Source organism: Mus caroli, unplaced genomic scaffold, assembly GCF_978045245.1.
Source record: "Mus caroli unplaced genomic scaffold, Mus_caroli_1 scaffold_15, whole genome shotgun sequence".
Lineage (NCBI taxonomy): Eukaryota > Metazoa > Chordata > Mammalia > Rodentia > Muridae > Mus > Mus caroli.
The window spans coordinates 93,161,845-93,177,786 of record NW_028227270.1 but is presented as its reverse complement, the minus strand read 5'-3'; the positions used below and the strand labels follow the sequence as shown (position 1 = coordinate 93,177,786).

General features: G+C 39.3%; 1 pseudogene; it reads left to right on the top strand.

Annotated features, from left to right (window-relative positions):
• Positions 1-8,427: 8,427 nt before the first annotated feature.
• LOC110308481 (lysophospholipid acyltransferase LPCAT4-like) overlaps positions 8,428-15,942 on the top strand; it is a 39,353-nt pseudogene continuing 31,838 nt past the window's right edge.

Here is a 15,942-nt window from a genome sequence, read left to right as displayed (position 1 = left end):
ATGATTCATAAATGTCTCAAGAGTTAGTCAACATCCTTGCCAATTTGAGAAATGCAAATTAAAACCAAGCTACTGTTTCGTATCACCCCAATAATTATAACTGAGATCAAGAAAACAGTTGAGGACAAATGCTGGCAAAGATATGGGAAAAGATAAACCTCTGCTCATCATTACTGAAATTGCAAACTGGTGTTGTCACTCTAGAAATCAGTGTGTAGACATCTCAACGACATCAAAATAAATATACCATGTGACCCAGGTATACCACTGCTTCACATTTTCCCAAAAGACACAACATCAACTCCGCAAATACTTCCTTGGGGGTGTTTGTCACTGTTTCATTCCCTGTACTGAAGAAATAGAAACAGCCTTATTTCCTTAACTGATGAACTGACAAAATGTGGTACATATACACAAGGGAATTCTATTTAGCTCTAAAGAGAAATACAGCTATGAAATTTGTAGTAGGTGGATAGAACTAGGAAATGTTATACTGAGTGAGGTCATCTATATCCAGAATAACAAATGCTACATGTACAATCTTATGTGTGCTACCTGGCTCCAAGTGTTTAGGATATTTCTGGAGCCTGGAGCATAGAAAGCAGGAAAGTAAGAAGGGGCGGGGCATAGGGGGTCCAGAAGGAGCTCTAGAGATGGTAAAAGAAGGTTACAGGTTGCAGGTGCTATATAAGAAGAAGTGGGAAAAATGCAGTTTGACTACAGAAGAGTAGGGAGGGAGCACAATACAGAGGGAGAGAAAAGAGAAGGAAAAGTGACAGTAAGGGCCTTGTCCTAGGGATTCACATTACTCTTGTTTGCATAAGTGTGTGTGTGTGTGTGTGTGTGTGTGTGTGTGTGTGTGTGTGATGCAGGTACAGTGCTAGTTGTTATAATGCTCCCTCCCGCCCCCTGAAGCTGACAAACCCTCTGTACCAATGAGAGTCATCCTTTTGCATTCTTGGTCAACAGACTCCAAAGAGTTCCCTAAACAACATAGACTATTGTCATTTCTCTTCATTTCCTCCTTGGTTTTGAAGGTAAGTCCTTATGGTTGGATATCTGCACACGTTGTATACTGGATTAGATGAACTGATCTGGAACTGACTTTGAATACTGCTCACTAGGACTAGCTCTCAAAGTATTACAGGGATTTTTTTGTAAGTCTCCAAGGGAGAGAAGCATTCAATAGCCCTACTCAGCTACAATGGACTATAACAATTACCAGCAAGGGAAGATATTCTTTTTTTTAAGTATTTATTTCATTTACATTTCCAATGCTATACCAAAAGTCCCCCACCCACTCCCCCACCCATCAACTCCCACTTCTTAGCCCTAGCATTCCCCTGTACTGAGGCATAGTTTGCACAACCAATGGGCCTCTCTTTCCACTAATGGCCGACTAGGCCATCTTCTGATACATATGCAGCTAGAGACATGAGCTCCAGGGGGTACTGGTTAGTTCATATTGTTGTTCCACCTATAGGGGTTGCAGATCCCCCCAGCTCCTTGGGTACTTTCTCTAGCTCCTCCATTGGGGACCCTGTGATGCATCCAATAGCTGACTGTGGTGGCATTTACATCTTGGAAGTAACCAACAAAACCAACTGGACTTAAGATCTGCTCAATAGATGAAATATTATCTGGTACTGTAAGCCTAGCCAACTGCTGAGGAATGCTGAAATCATAGAACTTAGAGAATTGACCACTGCTACATTCCTAGTGCATTTAGAATGCAGTTTTAACTGGATTCTAAAAATGTATACTTATACCTACAGATAAGTGGAGCTCTTACTCCTCATCAGAAAAGCTTCTTTTGCAGTACATAGGAACAGTTGCAGCAAGCTACACTGGTAAAAATTTATAGAACAATAGACCTTGGTGTGCTCAGTTCCAATTCATTCATTTACAGCACAGTCCCCATACCCAAGGGCTCAGGGAACATTGCCAAGGACCAGCCTAGGCTTGGAGAGGAGCTCCTGAGAGGAAGGATATCCTTTATGGTTTACTTGGGGCTTCAAAGCTAAAACTGTACATTACTTCCCTTATAATGTAACAGCTTTTAAGCTCATGGATAGGTCTGTCAGTAATCTGGAGCACAATTATAAAACTCAACTGAATGATAAATATACTTATGAAAAGCCTTCCTTTCCAAAAGAAACAGCCATCACCTGGTATCCTCCAGGCTTGGTCTCTTTGATGATGCACCCACATTTTCTTTGTACAGTTTGTCTTTCTTGGTCATATTTGTTTAGACTGTTTGCTGCCACATATAAGGTAATTCTTTTGTGCCCCAGAGGTATCAGTAAACAAATCTAGGGCCCCATGTTGCAGCTCCTTTTTTGTGCTACATTAGAGAACAAGGGGAAACCTGGAGCTCACACAGTAAACCCACAGCTCCATTCAGATTAGGTGCAAAGACTGTGTTTAATCAAACTGTATAGGACCTTCATCCAGAGATGTTTATGTTATACATAGATAGCTTCCATATGTTTTACTGCCTGTTAATGTTAATGGATCATGGTTCTTCAACCTTGATATAGAGGCTTTGCATAGAGCTACTCTGGATCTCAGGAGTAGATTTAAAAGATTTGATGCAGCCTTGATATTGAAGACCCCAGTCTTAATAGGTGTGATTTCTAGTTTTACCTTATCCACTACATCTTTGGTTAAACAGATTCACATAGCACCTCATGTAGATCAGTTATTAACCAAAAAGACCCCCAGAGCTCCCAGGAACTAAACCACCAAAGAGCACACATGGAGCAACCGACTTAAGGCTCCAGCCCCATATATAGCAGAGGATGGCCCTTGGTCCTGTGAAGGCTTGATGTCCCAGTGTAGGGGAATGCCAGAGCTGGGAGGCTGGAGTGGGTGGGGGTAGCACCCTCATAGAAGAAGAGGGAGGGGATGGAATAAGGGATTTCCAGAGGGGAAAGCTAGAAATGGGATAACATTTGAAAAGTAAATAAAATATCCAATAAAAGGGCAAAAGGTGTTAATAGTACTCATGATTGAGGACAATATTTACAGGGACCTTCAAGATAAGCTTAGTGCTCTATAGGAAGCAGTTCTATTCATGGGAAATCACATTCAAAATATTAAGGTCAGGCTCTCAATGCAATGCCATTCACTGTTTCACTGGGTCTGTATAACATGCCTTGGAATATGCCTCTGAACATGACTAGTCTAAAATTGAATCTCATTTAAAGAGGATTGGAAACTATTCTAATTTGGCTTTGGATACAAATTCCCTACATCATAAGCTCATGAATGGCAGTAACTCGAGAGTGGAATCCACTCCTGTTCAGGAAGTGTATGCAGGTTTTGCCTCTGCTGTGCATGAGCACACTCTCTCATCTTCCAGAATGACTTTGCTCATAAATGGAGAAATTGCAGTTGGTTTATTCTTAATAGTTTTATTTCTCCTTCCAGTCTGCATCAAGCAAGTCAAGAACTCAGTAACTGCATTCACAGTCAACACTCACACTCAAAAAATTCAAACAAAAAGGGGAAATCCTGCCTTTTTGCCTGTGGAGGGACAGTTTTGCATGGTTCCCATCCCTGGAACAGAGCCATCAGGCCATGGGTCTCCATGAGTGTTGATGGTTGCTAGGCATGAGGTGTGTGTGTGTGTGTGTGTGTGTGTGTGTGTGTGTGTATTCATGTTCTTCCTTTGTAAAATATTCCCCCAGCCAAGGTTATTGGGAGATATTTTGACTCCCAATAACCATGATAATCAGAGGCAATACAAGTCCTAAAAAGGGGGGTATATCTATGTCCTTAGCATAAACCGTAAACACTGTGAACTTAAGAACAACCCTTAAAGGTGTGTGAAACATAAGTTCAAAACATATAATTTCTTAACTATGCAAAATGTAAGGATGCAATATAAATTGTAAAGGAGCTTAATGGAAACCAGAGACAGCTGCACTGTGTACCATCTAGTCAGAAAGATAAAAAGGCAAACAAATACAAAGGTTGGTATATTTCTGAGTTTAAGGTCAGCATGGGAAAGAACTAGTTTGGGCCCAGGCATGTTAAGATTGGTTATTTCAGGATGGGATCCCACCCAGCTAAACTTATTGTCTCTGTTTACAAAGGCAGGCAGATCTCTGAAATTCTTTGCAATGTTAAAAAAAAAAAAAAAGAATGTGCTTGCTGTCTTTTTCTGAGAATCAGGGGTCAGGGGTCACAGAATGTTGACTTGTCTAAGTGAGGATGCTTCAGTGGCATTTAGAAGAGGGAAGAAAATAATTATGGGACACAGAGGGAGGTTATGATAATCATGGGACCTGGATGGGAGAGGGGAAAGAGGAACAGGATAAGGTATGGGGGAGCAGGAGAGAAGTCCAGAGAGCCATCAGAATTAATGGAAATATGCAGTCTCAGGGGATGGGAGGTTGGGGGACCTTCTAGAAAATACCAGAGATCAGGGAGGTGAGAGACTCTCAGGACTCAATGAGGGTGACCTTAACCAAAATGCCCAACAGTGGGGAGAAGGAACTTGAACAGCCTACCTCCAATAGATGGGCAGGGCCTCAAGTTAGAGGGATAGAGTTACCAAACCACAGTCAAAAATTTTGACCCAGAATTGTTTCTGTCTAAAATAACTGAAGGATCAAAAATAAAGAGATTGAAGGAAAGGCAGTCCAGTGACTGGCACAACTTGTGATCCATCCTAGGGAAGGGAGGGGCACCAAGGCCTGCCACTTACTGATGCTATGTTTTGCCCTAGGTTCAGTGACCTATATTGCCTCTGAGTTTTGGTTCCATTAACTGGGTTGTATATGGGTTCCACCTTATGGATATGGCCTTAAAAGCAATAAAAGATAGCTGGTTTCTCTCATATCATTTGAGTCACTATTGCATTAGAGGGTATATCTTGCAGGCAGGTTGTAATTGTAGCATATGTGGTTCATGGCTGTGTAAGACTGAAGTTTATTTTCTTATTTGTAGAATCTGTAACAACTTGCAGCACTGTTCATGCTAATCAGCAGTGAAGCTTAGAGTTCAGCTCTAGCTCAACTTCCCCATGTTCCATGATATAATTATGTGTTATCTTAAAACATAGGGTCATCTATCAGGTTGAAATGGGTAACCAGTATCACTTTCAGTATCCTGCTATTTTTGAGGAGGTCTAGAGAACCCTTCAGCCAGTGACCCAACAAGATGTAACCTATTCCTGGTAGTGAGTGCTTCCATTTAAAATAAATATATATACAAGAATTTTACAGTGATGGGTTTCTATATGGCCTTTCAAATGCCTTTACTGTTAGATATTTCTTTCCATACTTCTTCCTCTACATTTTCCCCTTTCTAATTTCCTATTACCCCTCTCCTTCCTTGAAAGATCCCCTTTACCAGATTTGCCACTTACTAGCTACCTAACCTGTAAGTACTATAAATGAGACACACATAAAGCAAGATTAAAATCTGATATACACATAGAAGAGAAAACATGCATTCTTTCTGTATTTGGACCTGTGGTACATCTCTTAGGATGTTTGTTTTCAGTTCCATTCATTTACCTATAAGTTTCTTACTTTTATTTTTTTTTAACTTGAATAAGAATCCATTGCATGGCCTGGCATGGTGGCGCATGCCTTTGATCCCAGCACTTGGGAGGCAGAGGCAGGCAGATTTCGGAGTTTGAGGCCAGTCTGTTCTACAGAGTGAGTTCCAGGACAGCCAGGGCTATACAGAGAAACCCTGTCTCAAAAGACAACAAAAACCCAAACAAACAAACAAAAACAAACACACAAAAATAATCCATTGCATGAATGTACCACAGTTTCATGTGCATTAATCACTGATGGACATCTAGGCTTTTTCCAATTTCTGGATATTAGGAGTAAAGCAACAATGATCTTGCATGAGTAATTGTCTTTTTAGTAAGATGTAGACTCCTTTGTGTATACTCTCAAGAGTGGTATTGTTGAATCTTTTGTTAATTCAATTTTCAGCTTTTTAAGGAACCTGTGCTATGACTTCCACAGTTGCTGTAGCAGTTTCTACTTCTACCATCAATGAACCCTATTTTCAATTGGGCTATATATTTTATTGATGTTTAACTCTTTGATTTCTTTTTATATTGTAAATACTAACCTTCTATCCCATTTTGTAAGCATCCTTTTCTCTAGAATGTTGGTCTCCTTTGCTGAGCAGAGTGTTTTGTGTTTGACCACTGTTTAAGAATAGAACTGGCAGGGCGTGGTGGCACAAGCCTTTAATCCCAGCACTCAGGAGGCAGAGGCAGGCGGATTTCTGAGTTCGAGGCCAGCCTGGTCTACAAAGTGAGTTCCAGGACAGCCAGGGCTATACAGAGAAATCCTGTCTCGAAAAACCAAACAAACAACAACAACAAAAAAAAAATGGAATAAAAAGAATAGAACAGCTTGATTTATTTGAACCTAAAATAAACGAAGCTCCCTTTCATTGGATTTTTACTTTCATTCATAAATTCATCTTGCCATAAATTCTTGTGCCTCTTTGAGGCTTCTTCTTTATTCTCTCAGATTTATAACAATGTGCTGGTATCCCCAAGTATTCTTTATATCTACCTCAATCAATAATTATTGGTTTGGGATTCCTTCTGTTTCCAACATCTTCTACTGGTCTAACTTTGAATACCATGTTGATATAATTATATTCCAATTGTAGCCGATTTGCTTTCTTGAACTGAAATACAACACTTTTTTGTTTTGTAACAGAATATACAAAGATTCTAAGAGTGACATACAGCTTAGAGATCTCTATAAACACACAAACAACATTACTGGTGCCATAGTTTCATCTTTACTATCTGTACAATATTTTTCACATCACGAAGCAGGAAGCCCCTAAAATAAGGAGATTATTTCCCAATTTTTATATTGATATATATATATATATATATATATATATATAAATCTCAGCTTTCTCTGTGCATCACTTTTCTATGACATCATCACTAAATTAAAGAGTAGTAGTAAAAAAGGCTGGGCCTCTTGGTAGTGTTCCTGATTTTAGAATATTTGTTGTTAGATTTTTTCTTTATTGAAAATAGATTTTTTTCTCATACAATATATCCCAGCCACAATTTCCCATCTCTCTACTCCTCCCAGTTTCCAATACTCACCCTACTCTCCAGTTTCACTCCCCTTTAATTTTCCTCTTCAGATAAGAATAGACCTCTAAGAATCCACAACCAAATAAGACAAAGCAAGATGCAATAGAACAAGGCAAAAGCCCTCATATTGAGGCTGGACAAGGCAATCTAAGAGGAGTAAAATAACCTGTTTGATTGTTTGTTTGTTTGTTTGTTTGTTTTATTTACATTCCAAATGTTGCCCCCTTTCCCAATCCTTCCCCCAAAAGTTTTTCACCCCATCCTCTTTACCTCTAAGAGGGTACTTTCCACCCCATTTGTCCACCACTCTCACCCAACCATGCAACCCCAGCTCACCCCTCTTCAAATCCCCCTTCCCTGAGGCATCAAGGCTTGATAGGATTAGGCACATCCTCTTCCACTAAGGCCAGAAAAGGCAGTCTTATGCTACATATGAACCAGGGGCCACGGACCAGTCCAGGTATGCTATTTGGTTAGTGGCTTAGTATCTGGGAGTTCCCAAGGTTCTAGATTAGTTGAGACTATCAGTCTTCCTATGAGGTTGCTCTCCCCTTCAGCTCCTTCAATCCTTCCCCTAATTCTTCCATAGGGCTCCCCTATCATAGTCCAGTGGTTGTCTGTAAGTATCTGCATCTGTCTCAGTAAGTTGCTGGTAGAGTTTCTCAGAGGACAGTAATGCTAGGCTCCTATCTGCAAGCACAACATGCCATCAGTAATAGTGCCAGGATTTGGTGCCTGTCCATGGCATAAATCCCAAGTTGGTCTGGTCACTGGATGGCTTTGAGGAAAAGAATCCTAAAAGTAGGCAAATTATCAAAAATGAACCTGCATGTACTGGAAGAAGTCCAACAAAAACATTGAGCTAACTAAGCCAACAGTTATAACATAAACACAAACGATCTGGTGCTAGTCTTTTTTGATGCAAGAAGGCTATGGGAAGAGAAATCTGGACACCAATCCTGCCATACACTTCTTGACTTACAAGTCTTTCGTGTAATATGTGCTAAGACAATGATGGCATAGAATTTGTTTGAGTGGCCAACTAATGTTTTGTTTAACTTGAGGTCCATTGTTCAATAGGGAGCCAATGTCCTACACTGTCTGAGTGCTCAGAACTTAGGGTACAGTAAAAAATAACAGGCAAAAAAATCAGTTAAATGTTTCTTAAAGATATTCTGCTATACTCATAAACCTGTGCATTGGCCAATCATATCAGAAAAACTTCCTTTGGGAGTAGATGGAAATCGTTACAGAGACACCCCCACCCCACCCCCAAGTCAGACATTATACAGAGAGAGTCTAAATTGAAGGTTTTCATCATGGCCCTCTTCTTAGAGATCAGGGTACGCTGATGGTTGTAGAAGAAATGTTAAAAACACTGTGTCAGAGGAGAACATGGCCAACCTAATCAAGGCTCACATGGACTCACAGTGAGTGAAATAGCAAGCTAGGGGTCTGTAGCCTGTTTTTCATCTTTATCATCATGCTGTCTAAATATACTTCTTGTATTTCTAATATACATCTTTTGCTGTGTTATATTTGTATCTCTCTTCCCCTAATTTTATGAGTGGTTTTTCCTTTATTTACATTTCAAATGTTATCCCCTTTCCTACGTTCCTCTCCAAAAATCCCCTATCCCCTTCCCCTCCCTCTGCTCCCCAACCCACCACTCCTGCTTCCTGGCCCTGGCATTCCCTTATACTGGGGCATAGAACCTTCACATCGACCAAAGGCCTCTCCTCCCATTGATGACTGACTAGGGTACATATGCAGCTAGAGACACAAACCCCACCATGTGTTTTCTTTGGTGGTTTAGTTCCAGGGAGCTCTGGGGTTACTGGTTAGTTCATATTGTTGTTCCTCCTAGGGGCCTGCAAACCCCTTCAGCTCCTTGGGTACTTTCTCTAGGTCCTTCATTGGGGACCCTGTGCTCAGTCCATTGGATGACTGTGAGCATCCACTTCTGTGTTTGCCAGGCATTGGCAGAGCCTCTCAGGGGACAGCTATATCAGGCTCCTGTCAGAAAAATCTTGTTGGCATCTGCAATAGTGTCTGGGTTTGGTGGTTGTTTATGGGATGGGTGCCCAGGTGGGTTAGTCTCTAGATGGTCATTGCTTCAGTCTCTTCTCAGAACTTTATTTCTGTAACTTTGTCTCTGTAACTTTGTCTTTGTAATGAAACTTAACTAGTTTCATTTCCTGGTTACTGTGACTAGTACAAGCAGCAAACATGGATGCCGCCCTGTGGAGTTATAACAAACATAAGCACTAATTAAGTGAAAGGTATCCCATATGATTTGGGCAACAAGGAGAAGGCGTGTGGATTTCAGAATATTCCACCACACCTAAGAGTATCCTGTATGCCTTTTCTTTTTCCCCAGTCCAAGGAGTTTAGGTCCACTTAAGAATGCAGTTTTCCATCTCTGTGTTCTTGAATAAGTTCTCGGGTCTGTTCTACAGAATTAGTTCTAGGGAGCCATGAGCACTGTGACTCTGATCTGCTCCTCATGAGCTCTGTGTTCCCTGATGCAGGTGGATGATCTGAAAGCCAAGCTTGTCACCCAGGAAGTGGAGCTGAGGCAGAAGAATGAAGATACAGACAAGCTGATTCAGGTGGTGGGTGTGGAGACCAGAAACGTGAGCAGGGAGAAAGCCATTGCTGACGAAAAGGAGCAGAAGGTGACCCTGATCATGCTGGAGGTACAGCAGAAACAGAAGGACTGTGAGGAGGACCAGGCTAAAGCCAAGCCAGCCCTTACTGCAGTGCAGGCAGCCCTCAACACTCTCAACAAGGTAGGAAGTCAAACAGGCTCTCCCCTCTCTCCTCTCCCCTCTCCCACCTCCCCTCTCCCACCTCCCCTCTCTCACCTCTCCCCTCTCCCACCTCTCCCACCTCCCCTCTCCCACCTCTCCCCTCTCCCACCTCTCCCCTCTCCCCTCTCCCCTCTCTCTCCCCTCTCCCCTCTCCCCTCTCCCCTCTCCCCTCTCCCCTCTCCCCTCTCCCCTCTCCCCTCTCCCCTCTCCCCTCTCCCCTCTCCCCTCTCCCCTATGCATGGGTATTTTGTTCCCCCTTCTAAGAAGGATTGAAGTACCCACACTTTGGTCTTCCTTCTTCTTGAGTTTAATGTGTTTTGCAAATTGTACCTTGGGTATTCTAAGCTTCTGGGCTAATATCCACTTATCAGTGAGTGCATATCATATGTGATCTTTTGTGATTGGGTTACCTCACTCACGATGGTATCCTCCAGATCCATCCATTTGTCTAAGAATTATATACTATATATTTTCATAAATTCATTGTTTTTAACAGCTGCATTGTACTCCATTGTGTAAATGTACCACATTTTCTGTATTCATTCCTCTGTTGAGGGACATCTGGGTTCTTTCTAGCTTCTGGCTATTATAATTCCAATTCTCCTCAAACTATTCTACAAAATAAAAATAGAAGTACTCTACCAAATTATTTCTATGAAGCTACAATTACTCTGATACCTAAATCACACAAAGACCCAACAAAGATAGAAAATTTCAGACCAATTTCCCTTATGAATATCAATGCAAAAATACTCAATAAAATTCCCACAAACCGAATCCAAGAACACATCAAAACAATCATCCATCAAGACCAAGTAGGCTTCATCTCAGGGATGCAGGGATGGTTCAATATACAGAAATCAATCAATGTAATCCACTATATAAACAAATTCAAAGACAAAAACCACATGATCATCTCATTAGCTGCTGAGAAAGCATTTGACAAAATCCAACACCCATTCATGATGGGTGGGGGTGGAGCACCCTCATAGAAGCAGGGATGGGGAATGGTATAGAAGGGTTCCAGAGGGGGAAACCGGGGAAAAGTGGATAACACTTGAAACATAAATAAATAAAATATCCAATTTGAAAAAAGCACCAGTTAGGTAACAAACATCTGTAGGACTGTCATAGAGTTCTCCAGAATGCAGTATATGTTTTGACTATGTATCCAATGTATTGTACGATTTATTCATGTGCTCAATAATCAAAGGATGGAAGAGAAAATAGTTCCACTCACTGTATTCTCACAACCTTAACTTCTGCTGAACTAGATGCTTGTATTGTCTTTTTTGTTTTGTTTTGTTTACCAAAGTGTAGAGGACTCCAGCCAGAAAACACAGAAACATTCCATTGAGCTGGAAACTCAGACTTCCCCATGGCCACTTTGGGTTTCTGGTGCCCTTAGGCCCACAGGCTGAGAAGGCAATAATAGAATTAGGAAGGGTGATTGATCCAGATTACCAAGGGGAAATTGAATTGCTTCTGCACTATGGGGGTAAGAATGATTATTTCTAGAGTGCAGGAGAACCTTTAGGGCATCTCTTGATATTACCATGGCCTGTGATAAAAGTCAATGGAAAACTACAACCCAATGCAGACATGATAACAAAGGACTAAGACCCTTCAGTAATAAAGGTATGAATCATTTGTCTAAGAACAAAAACAAAACAGGCTAAAGAACTGAGAATAGATGAATGCCAAATAGGTAATAGAGAAATTTAGTTATAGAAATGTCAGTTAAGAATACATGACCAGCTGCATAAATGAGAATAATAATTATATACATATATATCATAATATATATAATATATGCTAAGTATGTATATATAACATTATTAATTATTTCTATTTTGTATATAATACATAATTTATATATTTGTATTTAATATATGATATAAATATATTATATATATAATCTTTATATATATAAATATTTATAATTATAATTGACATGTTTCTCTCCTGCTTTGTTAAAAAGGAGTTTCTGCGGATATTTGTGTTTTCTTTCCTCGATTTCTTTATCATATAATATAACATAAGTTGAGATAATATCAGTGATTATCACATTTAAGTTTTTATATACTAAAGTAATGTTCTTCAAGGGGCATTTCCACCTATCCTAAAATATGTAATATGTTTGCATTGTACATGGAATAGTCAAATCATATTAGGCATAATAATGATCTAGTTACTGCTTTTTATTTTGAAATTAGTCATGGCATAAAGAGATATGGTTGTATGTTGAATTGACAAAGGGTGACCTTGTGATAGCTCTTGTCTCATTTTCAAAGAAAAACATAAGTTTTTCATAAATTTCCCATTTTGAGGTGGTACTGTGCACTCTGGTCACACCATGAGTGGTCCCTATAAGATATCTGTTCTTATCAGTGTACTCTGGGTTGAAAATGTACACTGTAAGTCTGATGTGGGATGTTTTTCACATCTACACAACCTCAGTTTTTTTTTTTCATGTCTCTGTCCCCACATCCATGCACAGCTTGTTCACTGCCCCAACTGTATTTCAGAAATTCCATGAATTTTATTCACTTACCTAAGACATTCAACTAGACAGAAATCAGAAAGTATTTTGAGGACAGAAATTGGTGATAAACACATTGTGGTCAAAGGCTTTTCCTAGAGTCTGTCAGATATAAGGATCCAAGTGACATAGCCAAGTTCTATAGTGAAAATAACACAGGTCTCACAATTAATCTTAGCCAGTCCAAAGCAATGGGATCTCCTTACATCAAGGCATCTTAGTAGTCCTGGGTGTGCCTCAAAATTAGAAAGACAAGTGCTTTGTAGACACCTACAGAATTTATCACAGCTATGATAAAAAACCTAACAAAACAAACTGTAGCACAAAGAAGTTTTTTGTGCATTATGTTGCAATGGGTCAAAGTTCATCATAGCAAAGAAGAGGTGGCAGCAGGTCACAATGTTTCTACAATGAAGAAGCGATAGGTAAATATCTTTCATCTTTTATTCTTTCTGAGACACGGTACATGAAATGATTCTGTACTTAGGACTACATTTAAGTCATATATGCATCTAACCATTTGGGGGCCTAATTCACATGTAACTTCATGAAACTGCCATGAAAATCATAATTTTCCTTTAGAACATAGGGAAAAATTGTACTGTGTAACCCAGCTGTGTCATTTCTGAGCATATAGCCAAAGATCTCCATATTTTACTACAGAGATGCATCTTCATCCATGTCACTACAGCTTTATTCATAGCATCTATAAATGGAAAGAGACTAGTTGTCTAGTTACTATTGAACATATGAGAAAAATGTTATACCCAAGGGAAATGCTGAGATTTCAATTGAGGGAGGAAAGTGGAGCACACATGATTTGAAAAGAACTGGACAAGTCATGAATCACAAAGAATTAAAATGAGGGGATGGGAGAAAATGTTGAAGCAAGAAGAGATATTGAAACACTAAAGAACTCTGGAAGGGCTATGTAAAACTCTATAATTTTAGTAGCCTCATAAAATATATATGTATTTTTATATCAAAGGGGTATATGTGGAGTTATGCTATAAACTGGCATAATGTCTCCCAATACAACATTGACAATCAAACAAACAAACAAACAAACAAAACCGGTGCCAGCTGTGGATTTTGTCTCTTTGAAGTGTTCGTCAGGGATGTACCATAAATCCCCTAAATACTACAGATTGTATTTATTGTTCTTAGTTGCTGTGCTGGCTAATTTGTTGTTGTTGGGGGTGGCTTTGTCTTTTTTTTTTAATGTCAACTTGATACAAGCTAGACTAATAGAGGAGCACAGACCCTCAAACTGAGATGTTTTTATAATACCAGGCTGTATGCAAACCTGTGGGACATTTTCTTAATTTTTGATTTATGTTGAAAGGTCCAGACCATTTTGGGAGGAGCCACCTCTGTGCTGATGGTCATGGGTGTTATAAGCAAGATAAAGAAACCACTAGAAAACAATTAGTCTGCATCATCCCCTGCCTCGAGATTCCATCTCTGTTTAAGTTCCCACTCTAACTGCTTTCAGTTGTTACCTGTTTGTTATATGGAAGCATATAAACACTTTCCTCTCCAAGTTGCTTTTGTTCATATCTTAATCACAGCAATAGAAACTCTCAGTATAGCAGTTATCCTGCAGAAAATAATGATAAAACCAATTGCTGAAGACACCACATGCTAGACTCATAAACCATGAAGAATTCAATCATGTATTGACTGGAAATCTCACTTGTATTAGCTATCATTCATGGTGCCAAAACTTGCTCTTGTATTCTGTTGATGGAGGAACATAATCAATAGTCTTACACAAAAATGAACCGTGTGGACTATGAAAAGGACTAGTCTGGCAATATATTAACTCTGCTGTTATAGAGGCATGAATGCTATGGGACTGAGCAACCTTTATATGATTAGAGATAAGGACTCCCCCCTCAAGATGAAATGCATCACTAGTACTGTGAACTGAGCTTTAAACCTATAGCTAGATATAATAAAGGCCATAAATGAGGCTTATTTCTACTAAGTAGACAGAGATTTAACTGCCCCCACAATAGCTTATCTTTATAAACATAGATCAGTGAAATTCTCAACTCACATCATTAAAATTTCATTTTGCAGTAGTGAAGATTAATACAAAGGCTTACAAGTGGTCAGAGTGCAGAGAATAAAAGGCTATTAGTGCTCCACTCTGAAGAAAAATGTATATCACACTCAAATTTAGTATTCATGGATGAGGTGGTGACAAAATGTAAGAGTCAGAGGAATTTTAGAACTCTCAAGAAATATTGATTTCCAGATATGGAAGGGTAGTTGCACAAATGAATTCACAATGTCCTGGACTACATACATAAGATATTCACAAGGTCAAGTCAGCTAAAATTCTCACATGAAAGAAAGAGGAGCTCACTACCACTGGCTGAGGAGCTAATGTCATTTTTATGGTTATGGTTCTGATAGGATACCAAAGTTAAAGTGCACAGCCTCACATCCACGTGTATACTGGCAGTAACAAGTGGATTCAGTGGCTTAAAAACAAGCACATGATGTTATTTTATTGTGTCATAACCATTTGAATACACTTTGATAATTTCTATTACAAATTTGATGATTATGAAAAGTAAAAAATCTGGTGGCCATTTCTGAAATCTATACAGAATTCTGACTAAATTATGTACTTGGCAGACTTCTTGCTTCCTTGTTCATTCCTTTGATGATACAGAATAGAATAGTATTGCATATTTACTCCCAACTGCTTTGTACCTGGTGAACAAACTAACCTTATGAGTTTAAACATGGTCATATCACAAGAAGTTCAAGGAGGGATCGATGTGCTTTTCTTTAGAATATCTGTTTTTCTTTTTGTGTCACACCAGAGGAGCAGGAAAGGATGTGGTAGACCTTAGCATCAGTAATTGACAATAACTGGACAGTGAATTGGGTCTATAATGCAATACGTCAATATAGATGGGATTAAAAAGAAACATCAAGAAAAGACTCTCAAGAAAGCAATAATTTGGGTGATCAGCTGTAGATTCAATGCAGTTTCTAGTTAAAATTGTACAAAGGACTACATGTAACACCTGTTTTGGAAGACTGTGATATAAGCAGAACAGTTCAGTAAAGCTAGAAAGAGATTCAGGTCTGAGCTTTGAACCTGTTCCTGTGGTGAATGAAATCTATATGAGCCATCACAAATCTAACCCCTGTCAACATAGCATATAACCACACAAATTTTAAGCCAAAATGTTCAACAACTTTACCGTTAAGCCTATAATCTTGTCATAACACATATTCAGTTGAGTTCATTAATAAGTCCTTATAGATTTTACAGTCTTACTCTATTCATAAATCAAATATGCCTTGTGACACTCAAATCAATCTCTTAATTGTGAGATTCTATAAAATCCAAAGGAATAAACACAGTTCTAGTGTACAAAGACAACATCTAGCCTTCAACAGAGTTGGCAAAACTTTTCCCAGAAGACAAGTAACAAAGCATTTATAAAGTGTAG